This window comes from Coregonus lavaretus (genome assembly GCF_964263955.1).
Source record: "Coregonus lavaretus genome assembly, contig: HAP1_SCAFFOLD_612, whole genome shotgun sequence".
Taxonomy (NCBI): domain Eukaryota; kingdom Metazoa; phylum Chordata; class Actinopteri; order Salmoniformes; family Salmonidae; genus Coregonus; species Coregonus lavaretus.
Genome location: NW_028166842.1, coordinates 63,253 through 75,070, shown reverse-complemented (window position 1 = coordinate 75,070; position 11,818 = coordinate 63,253). Strand labels below are relative to the sequence as shown.

Here is an 11,818-nt window from a genome sequence, read left to right as displayed (position 1 = left end):
AGTGTCATTCAACACCAGCACATACTGTAAGTTCTTGTGAATCAGCTTTGTAAATCAAAGATGGGCAAGTCTGCACTTTCATCCTATATTCATTGTATTATAACAAAATCTAAATTAGAGGAGCACAGAGCCATAACTAATCAAAATGTGCCGGTGTCCAAATACTTTCTGTGTTATCTGTCTAGTTATCCAATATACTTTTTTTCTTCAATACAGTTGACCAAAGCTATGCTTGGATACAAGACTGATGACTCAATAACCAGCATTGACAACAGTGAAGATGATTATGTCCCAAGGTCATCAGAGGAAGACGATTCCGCTGAATTTTCAGAACCAAAGACAAGAGTGGACAGCAGTAAACACGATGATCTAGTCTCAGAGGGAGACAGTTCAGATAAATTAGCGGGTGTCAAGAGAAAGAAGCAATACAAGAAGACTATCAAGAGATGCAGAAGTTCCTCAGAAGAAAACAGCTCAAATGGAGAATCAGAACTCAAGAGAATGAAGCGATACGAAAATACTTATAAGAGATGTACTAGTTCCCCAAAGTCGAACACTAGCAGTGAATCATTGCTTGTAATGAATGTCTCAGAAGTAGATGGATCCAAAAAGTACCACCAAAAAAAGCACTTCTGTCTGTTTTGTGAGCAACCGCAATCCAAAATTGCCCGTCATTTAGAACATAAACATGGGGATGAAATGGAAGTAGCTACTGCACTTCAGTTTGCAAAGAAGTCAAAAGCTAGGAGACTTCAGCTGAATCTCCTTCGCAAGAAGGGGAATCGGGCACACAACATTCAGGCACTTAAAGAAGGAAAGGGGGTTTTGGTACCATGTAAGCAAACAAGTGATGACAAGAGCAATCACCAGGACTATCAGCATTGTTTTGCCTGCCATGGGCTCTTTAAACGCAAATCTATGTGGAGGCATGTGGCAAGGTGCACACTAGCACAAAATGTTCGTAAGGAGATGCCTGGCAAAACCAGAATCCAGGCACTCTGTGCTAGTGCTCAACCGGTTGCTAAAGGAGTCAGCGAGAAGGTCTGGAAACTTGTGAGTAACATGGCTCAAGATGATGTAGCCCATGCAGTAAAAGAAGACAGATACATCTTGGCATTGGGTGAAAAAATGTACAACAAGAAAGGGGAGAACCCCTCACAACACCAGCACATTCGTCAAACTTTGCGAGAACTAGGGAGACTCGTGATTAAAGGTAGAAAGGTGACACCACTGAAAAAGATGAAGGATTATATCAACCCACAACACTTCCACCACATCATACAAGCTGTCAAAGAAGTCACTGGCTTTGATGAAAAGACAAACAAATTTGAAAAAGCAACCTTGGCCACAAAGCTTGGGCAAAGCATCCAGAAAATTGCAGACGTCATGGAGGGTGAAGCTCTTATTACCCAGAATGAAGAAAAGTTGAAGCTAGTCCGAGACTTCCAAGGCATCTACCGTCTTCGCTGGAATGAAATGATCTCTTCTGCTGCATATCGTACACTTGAACAGAGGAAATGGAACGCACTGCAGCTTATTCCATTAGCAGATTATGTTAAAAAAATGCACATGTACTTAGATGAAAAGCAGAAACAATACTACAACCAACTGTGCGATGAGAAAACCTCAAGAAAATGGTGCAATCTAGCAAACGTGATACTGGCTCAGATTATTATCTTCAACATCAAAACTCTGGATCAAATAACCATCAGTCCCAGTGGTAAGTTTACCCCCAGTGTTTAGTTTAATGGCAAAATGTTTACACTTTGATTTGTTTTGCGCAGATTTAGCTTGCCTCAATTTACCATTCTTCCTTTGGCTGTCTTTTACAAACTGTTATGTCTGAAGAAATGGATGCTGCAGCCACTGATTGAGCATCAGAGAGTGACTCTGAGAGAGAGGAGTCGTCTGAAAAATGCTATAAAGGAAATCTGACAGGTATGCCTATACCTTATATATACACATGGACCTATTCTTAATTACAATGTACTGTTCAAAAATGACATGTTTTCCACTGATATTTTCCAGGAGAGATGTCAGCAATTCAGGCCAAAAGGCCAATGACCAAGGAAAAGCTGGGACAAAAGAGAGGCCCACACGGTAAGCATGTTTCCTGCTGCCTTCATTCAGTGCATTTTCACTCTGGCAAAAAATGCTGACTCTTATTTGTTATGCACTGATTTAACTTGCCTCAATTTACCATTCTTCTTTTGGCTGTCTTTTACAAACTTATATGTCTGAAGAAATGGATGCTGCAGCCACTGATTGCGCATCAGAGAGTGACTCTGAGAGAGAGGAGTCGTCTGAAAAATCCTATGAAGGAAATCTGACAGGTATGCCTGTACCTTATATACACATGGACCTATTCTTAATTACAATGTACTGTTGGAAAATGACATGTTTTCCACTGATATTTTCCAGGAGAGATGTCAGCAATTCGGGCCAAACAGCCAATGACCAAGGGAAAGCTGGGACAAAAGAGAGGCTCACACGGTAAGCATGTTTCCTGCTGCCTTCAGTCAGTGCGTTTTCACTCTGTAGTGTCAACCTATGGCTGTACTGTGCTGGTCCAGATCAATTCTGTCTTCATCAGTTAGTGTATTTCCAACCATGCCAGCACAGAACGGTTGAGTTTGGATTGTACACAAGTCAAGACATTAGATCTGGAATTAGTGTGTCAGGATAGATGATAATACAGAAGGATTACCACACTTTAGATTGATTTTCTTGGAGGTAGGGAACTTGATTGAATACTTATTGCTTTTATTAGAAGGTTTACATTGCAAACAGATTGTTGAGATTAGATTCCATACAGATTGAGTCTGCCTTGATGTCAGCATTGCACATTCTTCTCTCACACGCTTATCTATGTAGTTATTTAGTTAGGATTGTTAGCTTAACTTCATCACACTCTGAATATATATCTGCAACCTTGTAGAGTTAATAGAAAGAGAGGTTCAAGTTCATTGTAGTCAACCTTTTAATAAAAAAATAAAAAAATGTGTGGCATAATGTAGTCATGTATAATGCAATCTCTTTCCAAAGGTGCCAAAGGAACAAAAAGGTATTGGTCGACAATAGAGGTGGATGCAGTTGAAGATTCCTTGATGAATTTTATCAGAATGGGAAAAACGCCTGGAAAACAAGACTGTGAGAAATGCATTGCTGCTTCTCCCCAAGCACTAGTAAACAGGGACTGGAGAGCGGTGAAGTTCTATGTACACAACAGAATAATTGCAGATCAGAGAAAATAAGTGTAGACTAGGGTTCTGCTCTATCCAGATTTTAATTTCTTATATAGTAGCTAGCAACTGAATGTCACTTTTGTTTTCTTTGGGTTTCTTAGCTTGTATTACATTGGAGAAATTAAGGTTCTTAAATGGTTATTCCTTAGTTCTTAAGGTTCCTGAGAGAACTCGGTTCTGCTTTATTTTAAGTTCTTATGAATGTTTCATATTTACAGTTGAAGTCGGAAGTTTAAATACCCCTTAGCCAAATACATTTAAACTCAGTTTTTCACAATTCTTGACATTTAATCCTAGTAAAAATTCCCTGTCTTAGGTCAGTTAGGATCACCACTTTATTTTAAGAATGTGAAATGTCAGAATAATAGTTGAGAGAATGATTTATTTCAGCTTTCATTTCTTTCATCACATTCCCAGTGGGTCAGAAGTTTAGATCCTACCAAAAATGAATTGAGTGTATTGCCTTTAAATTGTTTAACATTTCGGGTAGCCTTCCACAAGCTTCCCACAATAATTTGGGTGAATTTTGGCCCATTCCTCCTGACAGAGCTGGTGTAACTGAGTCAGGTTTGTAGGCCTCCTTGCTCGCACACGCCTTTTCAGTTCTGCCCACAAATATTCTATAGGATTGAGGTCAGGGCTTTGTGATGGCCACTCCAATAACTTGACATTGTTGTCCTTAAGCCATTTTGCCACAACTTTGGAAGTATGCTTGGGGTCATTGTCCATTTGGAAGACCCATTTGCGACCAAGCTTTAACTTCCTGACTGATGTCTTGAGATGTTGTTGGTGTTCTTCGGCTTGCAAGCGTCCCCCTTTTTCCTCCAAACATAACGATGGTCATTATGGCCAAACAGTTATATTTTTGTTTCATCAGACCAGAGGGCATTTCTCCAAAAAGTACGATCTTTGTCCCCATGTGCAGTTGCAAACCGTAGTCTGACTTTTTTATGGTAGTTTTGGAGCAGTGGCTTCTTCCTTGCTGAGCGGCCTTTCAGGTTATGTCGATATAGGACTCGTTTTACTGTGGATATAGATACTTGTGTACCTGTTTCCTCCAAAATCTTCACAAGGTCCTTTGCTGTTCTTCTGGGATTGATTTGCAATTTCCGCACCAAAGTACGTTCATCTCTAGAAGACAGAACGCGTCTCCTTCCTGAGCGGTATGACGGCTGCGTGGTCCCATAGTGTTAATACTTGCGTACTATTGTTTGTACAGATGAACGTGGTACCTTCAGGCGTTTGAATATTGCTCCCAAGGATGAACCAGACTTGTGGAGGTCAATTTTATTTTCTTCTGAGGTCTTGGCTGATTTATTTTGATTTTCCCATGATGTCAAGCAAATAGGCACTGAGTTTGAAGGTAGGCCTTGAAATACATCCACAGGTACACCTCCAATTGACTCAAATGATGTTAATTAGCCTATCAGAAGCTTCTAAAGCCATGACATCATTTTCTGGAATTTTCCAAGCTGTTTAAAGGCACAGTCAACTTAGTGTATGTAAACTTCTGACCCACTGGAATTGTGATACAGTGAATTATAAGTGAAATAATCTGTCTGTAAACAATTGTTGGAAAAATTACTTGTGTCATGCACAAAGTAGATGTCCTAACCGACTTGCCAAAACTATAGTTTGTTAACAAGACATTTGTGGAGTGGTTGAAAAACGAGTTCACCTTTGGAGTGACTAAGGTTCTCCTGAATACTTCAAGGGTTTTTCAAGTTTGGAAGCCTGCTGATGACTTTGAATGTTAGACAAAAATAAAAAACATTTTCCTAAACTATTCATCTGTTACTTGGATATATTGATCCATTACTGAAATGGTTGTTCCAGTTTAAATACTTTACAGAAAAACTACACTAGAGCCGTTGCGTTGCCATCCGTGTCGCATCATTGTGGCATTCTACCTGCTACACTAGAAACAAACCAAAATCGATTTAAATTTAAACTTGTTACAGTTTTTCTCAATTGCTTACAAACAAATACTTGTACTTGAGACACAATGACCACAACATGTAACTCATGCACCAACCCCCTGAACCAATTCTGCTAAACTACAAGCACAATTCCTGCTTTACACTCAAATTGCAGTTCTACAACACACTTTTTTCAAAACACTACACACAAATCTTTGCATTTGGCACAATTTTCATGCAGAAAATCTATTGTTTTCACAATGAACACACTGCCATTCAAATATGCACACTGACTCATCACATGGGCAAACACCCGTCACACAGTTTTACAATTAGCAATCAGAGCTTTAGCATAAAAGGGCAACAGGTGAGCTCTTCTGTTTTGGAGCAATGGATGCCAACATTGGAAACAGCGGCAGAGCCAGAGGAGTGCGAGTATGAGGAGGAGGACGGGGAGGACGAGGACGAGGACGAGGAAGGCCAAGGACCGTAATCTCTGATGAGATCCGAGCCACTTTGGTTGATCATGTGGTCAACCATGGTCTAACAATGAGGGAGGCTGGGCAAAGAGTACAGCCAACTTTGAGCAGGTGCAGTGGAGCACCGGTTCATCTTCATTGATGAGGTTGGATTCAACCTCACAAAAAGAAGAAAGAGGGGAAGGAATATCATCGGCCAGCGTGCCATTGTTCAAGTCCATGGCCAGCGCGGAGGGAACATCACAATGTGTGCAGCGATTACCCACCACGGCGTCATCCATCACCATGCTACCCTTGGCCCCTACAACACCGCCCATCTGATCACATTCCTACACAACACACTCGTTCCACCAGATCAGGTAGATGGCCCAGAGCAGCTCAGGTACGTTGTCATTTGGGACAACGTAAGTTTCCACAGGGCTGCTCTGGTTCGTAACTGGTTCACTGCCCACCCACGCTTTTTAGTTGTTTATCTCCCTCCATATTTTTTTCTGCCTGGAGATGGAAAGTGTATGACCGAAATCCACAAACGCGTATACCTCTTCTCCAAGCTATGGAAGACGCATGTGGAGATATAGCAGCTGATGCTTTTCATTGCTGGAATCGCCATGCTAGGCGATATTTCCCCCGCTGCTTGGCCAGGGAAAACATTGCTTGTGATGTGGATGAGGTGCTGTGGCCAGACCGCAACAGAAGAGAGGATGCAGCATATTTATTTTGTAATTTTGTAATTTATTTTTAACTGTAACTGTATACATTAAATTATTCTGTTTTGTATGTAAACCACTGTATGTATAACTTTGTGTTGGTTGGGAATGGGATGTACACTGTGTACATTGTTTTTGTGGGAAAAATGAAATATATTTGTTACCGTGTATTTGTGTGTTCTGAGTATAAAAACAATATTCTCAAATATTTTACAACACACTTATGTATGTACTGTCTGTAGTAATGGCAACACTGAACCAAAAAAAGGCCTAAGTCATTATGATGAATGGAGAAGAAGTGTTTTCCATTCATCATAGTGTTTTACATTGAGCACATCAGTGTTCAACTGGTTCTTATAAATGTCTATTCATATGATGGTTTGTGTGTGTCATTTGAAAACAAAATACCATTTTGATAAGAAATAACATGGTTTTGAATGTAAAGTTTCATTTTGCTGGAGAATTGATGGGTTTTGCCCATTGTGTGTGTGTTTTTTGATTTGTGTGTAGAGTTCTGAGAATATGAGGCATGCTTTCAGAAAATGTGTGTAAACAATCGAGAAAAACTGTAATGATTGTACGCTTCCTTTAGGCGCAACGCAGGCAGTTGGATGCTTTCATAGATTTCATAGGCGGCATTCCCTTCATGGCTGATGGCAATGCATTATAATGCAATGTACGGTCTCAATTAGGTGGTAAAATTTCAAGTGTACTTTTTTCAAGGAGTAAGTCACTTTAAGTGATTTCCTGATTATAGATTTTTTTTCAAACTCATGAGTGTAATTTCTGTGCTCCTATGATGTCTGGAAAGCATAGTCCTCAAAAGGTAGGTATTTAAGAGGGGTCCTTAATTGGTTACAAATACAAGACTGTGTGTGTGTGTGTGTGTGAGTTCAGGTGTATCCCTCAATGACTGTCTGTTCTTCTGCTTACCGCTACAGTGTGGAACATGGTGGAGAGAACACAATGAAACCTGGACTTAGAAAATGTGAGTGTTGACTGCTGTGAAGAATATGACTAAGAATAAGTTTTAATTCAAGTGAAGTCAAAGTCAAAGACCACCATCATTACTTACTTGGTCATATTAAATATCAGCTGTAGTTCTACAGAAGCATAAATCAGGGACACCAAAGTTTACAAAGAGTTGCTTTGACAGTGTGTGTGTCTGTGTGTATGTGGCGTGTTTGTGTTACATTAGAAATGTGTGTGTGTGTGTGTTCAGGATGTGTGTGTGTGTGTGTGTGTGTGTAATTAATGGGAATACGTGTGTTTTATATTACCATACAGTATAACATATGATCATTCAACAAGTATCAAGTTACCTTAACTTCTCCTTTTGTTACCTAGAAACATCAACATTAAATGAATTAGTGAAAAGTGAGTTAACATTCTAATGTGAATGATGATGATTTCTAATATTGTGTCTGGTTTCATCCCTCAGATGTCTGTGATCTCACACTGGACCTAAACACAGTAAACAGACTCCTCTCTCTGTCTGAGGAGAACAGAAATGTGACATGTAGGAGAGAGAATCAGCCGTATCCTGATCACCCAGAGAGATTTGAGGTCTGGGGACAGGTGCTGTGTAGAGAGGGTCTGACTGGGCGCTGTTACTGGGAGGTAGAGTGGAGTGGGGGAGGGGCTGATATAGGAGGGACATATAAAGGAATCAGCAGGAGAGGAGGGGGTATTGACTGTTGTCTTGGATACAATGACAAGTCCTGGAGTCTGTTCTGCTCTGACATCAGTTACTCTGCCTGTCACAATAATAAGTTCACTGCAATATACGTCCCCTCCTCCAGCTCCCACAGAGTAGGAGTGTATCTGGACTGGCCAGCCGGCACTCTGTCCTTCTACAGAGTCTCCTCTGACACACTGACCCACCTGAACACATTCCACTCCACATTCACTGAGCCCCTCTATCCAGGGTTTAAGGTTTATGAAGACTCCTCAGTGTCCCTGTAAATAATAACCATGGTAACACTGACACACACACACACACACTCACACTGGACACACTGGACATACACACACACACACACACACCGGACAAACACACACTGGACACACACACACACACACACACACACACACACACACACACACACACACACACACACACACACACACACACACACACACACACACACACAGGACACACATACATTGATCACACACACTGGACAAACACACCCACACACTGGACACTGTACACACACACACACACACACTAGACACACACACACACACACACTGGACACACACACACACACTGACACACACACACACTGGACACACACACACACTAGACACACACACACACACTGAACAAACACACTGAACACACACACACCGGACAAACACACACTGGACACACACACACACACACACACACACACACACAGGACACACATACATTGATCACACACACACTGGACACACACTGGACACACACACCCACACACTGGACACACACACACACTGGACACACACACACACTGGACACACACACACACACTGAACACACACACACTGGACACACACACACTGGACACACACACACACACACACACACACACACACACACACACACACACACAGAGGACACACACACACTCTGGACACACACACACACACTGAACACACACACACTGGACACACACACACACACACAGAGGACACACACACACTGGACACACACACTGGACACACACACACACACACTGGACAAACACACACACAAACACACACAGGACACACACACACTGGACACACACACACAGACTGGACACACACACTCACACACACTGGACACACACACAGGACACACACACACACACCTGACACACACACACACACACACACACTGAACAAACACACTGAACACACACACACTGGACAAACACACACTGGACACACACACACACACACACACACACACACAGGACACACATACATTGATCACACACACTGGACAAACACACCCACACACTGGACACTGTACACACACACACACACACTGAACACACACACACACACTGACACACACACACACTGGACACACACACACACTGGACACACACACACACACTGAACAAACACACTGAACACACACACACCGGACAAACACACACTGAACACACACACACACACACACACACACACACAGGACACACATACATTGATCACACACACACTGGACACACACTGGACACACACACCCACACACTGGACACTGGACACACACACACTCTGGACACACACACACACTGGACACACACACACACACTGAACACACACACACTGGACACACACACACTGGACACACACACAGAGGACACACACACACACTGGACACACACACTGGACACACACACACACACACTGGACAAACACACACACACAAACACACACAGGACACACACACACACTGGACACACACACACAGACTGGACACACACACTGGACACACACAGGACACACACACAGGACAAACACACACTGGACACACACACACACACACACACACTGGACACACACAAACACACACACACACTGGACACACACACTGGACACACACACATACGCTGGACACACACACACACACACTCACACTGGATCCACACACATACACACTGGACACACACACACACACACACACACACACACACACACACACACACACACACGACACACACACTGGATACACAAACACAATGGACACACACACACTGATCACACACACACACACACTGGACACTGGACACACACACACTGAACACACACACGCTGAACACACACACACACACACACACACACTGGACACACACTCACACACACTGAACACACACACACACACACACACACACACACACAATGGACACACACAAACACTGGACACACACACACACTGGACACACGCACACACTGGACACGCATCCACACACACACACTGGACACACACACACACACACTGGACACACACATACATACACATTGGACACACACACATTGAACACACACACACACTGGACACACACACACACTGGACAAACACACACAGGACTCACACACACAGGACTCACACACAAACACACACACACACACTGGACACACACACACAAACACACACACACACACTGGAAACACACACACTCACACACTGACACTGAACACACACACATACTGGACACACACACATTGAACACACACACACACACAGGACACACACACACACACACACACTGGACAAACACACACTGGACACACACACACACACAGTGGACACACATACATACACTGGACACACACACACACACTGGACACACACACTGAACACAACCAGCCCTGCCATTTCTACCTGTCCTGATCTAGTGTTTCACCCCTGACCTCCTCACACCGTCTCACTGTCCATGTCTGCTTTTAGCTCCCACCTCTACTTCACTGTGTTATAATGGACCTTATGCTTGTTATGTCACCTCTGTAACCAGTTATCAAACATACTGACCTTTCTGACCCTATCCCATGGCCCTACTTTCTAGAAATGAACATTTAAATTCCTCTATGAGTTTTGTTTTGTGTCCATTTACTTATGTATTTGTTGTATATTGGGGTTGTGCTGCAGAGCATCATGGGGGTTTGTATGTGTTGAGATGATCACGTTCCAGATAAATGGTTGAACTGATTCCTGTCTCCTGTCTCATCATTATTGAATTGTTATACAGACGTGGTAATGAAACCCACGAGACATAACAAAAGATTGGCGATGAGTAAGTCTGCATCTACAGGAACTATTCTGTCTGGAAGAAGTGGGTTTTTACAACTGTTTAAAACTGTTATTTTCTGTGGTCCAGTCTAGGCTAATGTTAGCACATTGTATTGCTAGCAGAGGCAAGTGCATAGTCGAGCTAGCTAAGAAAGAGAGTTATCCAGTGGTGTAGTACTACTTTAGCAATTACTTTTGATACTAAAGCATATTTAGCATCGTCATGGACGGTAGAAAAGGACTTGAGACGGATGTCGGAGCGGGAAAACAACTTGATTAAAAAGGGAGGAATATACAGTGATTAAAGGAAAGGACATTTATTCAACTGTGAAGACAAACCTTTTAATTAAATCTGCTATGTGGTTTATTATAATTGTATTTATCTGCAATAACTAGTTTCCATAATATACTGATATATATTTTAACAGTATTGTGTCTCTAGCTGTATAACCATTCCTGCTGCTATTTGTTCTGATATATATTTTAACAGTATTGTGTCTCTAGCTGTATAACCATTCCTGCTGCTATTTGTTCTGATATATATTTTAACAGTATTGTGTCTCTAGCTGTATAAACATTCCTGCTGCTATTTGTTCTTGTCTGTGTTCCTTTCAAATAAATAAAACGTTTCAACAGAGTTTCAACTGAAAATCAGAGACCGGGAAATCAAGTCACATGCTGGTGTAAGGACATGGATTGTTCA

The 11,818-nt window shown here is 42.1% G+C and overlaps 1 long non-coding RNA gene across 1 annotated transcript; it reads left to right on the top strand.

The window, feature by feature from the left end:
• The first annotated feature begins 2,249 nt into the window (after window positions 1–2,249).
• On the top strand, window positions 2,250–3,890 carry LOC311114223. Its single transcript, XR_014611084.1, has 3 exons — window positions 2,250–2,333; window positions 2,422–2,493; window positions 3,046–3,890. It is a non-coding gene; the product is annotated as an uncharacterized lncRNA (long non-coding RNA).
• The last annotated feature ends 7,928 nt before the right edge of the window (window positions 3,891–11,818 follow it).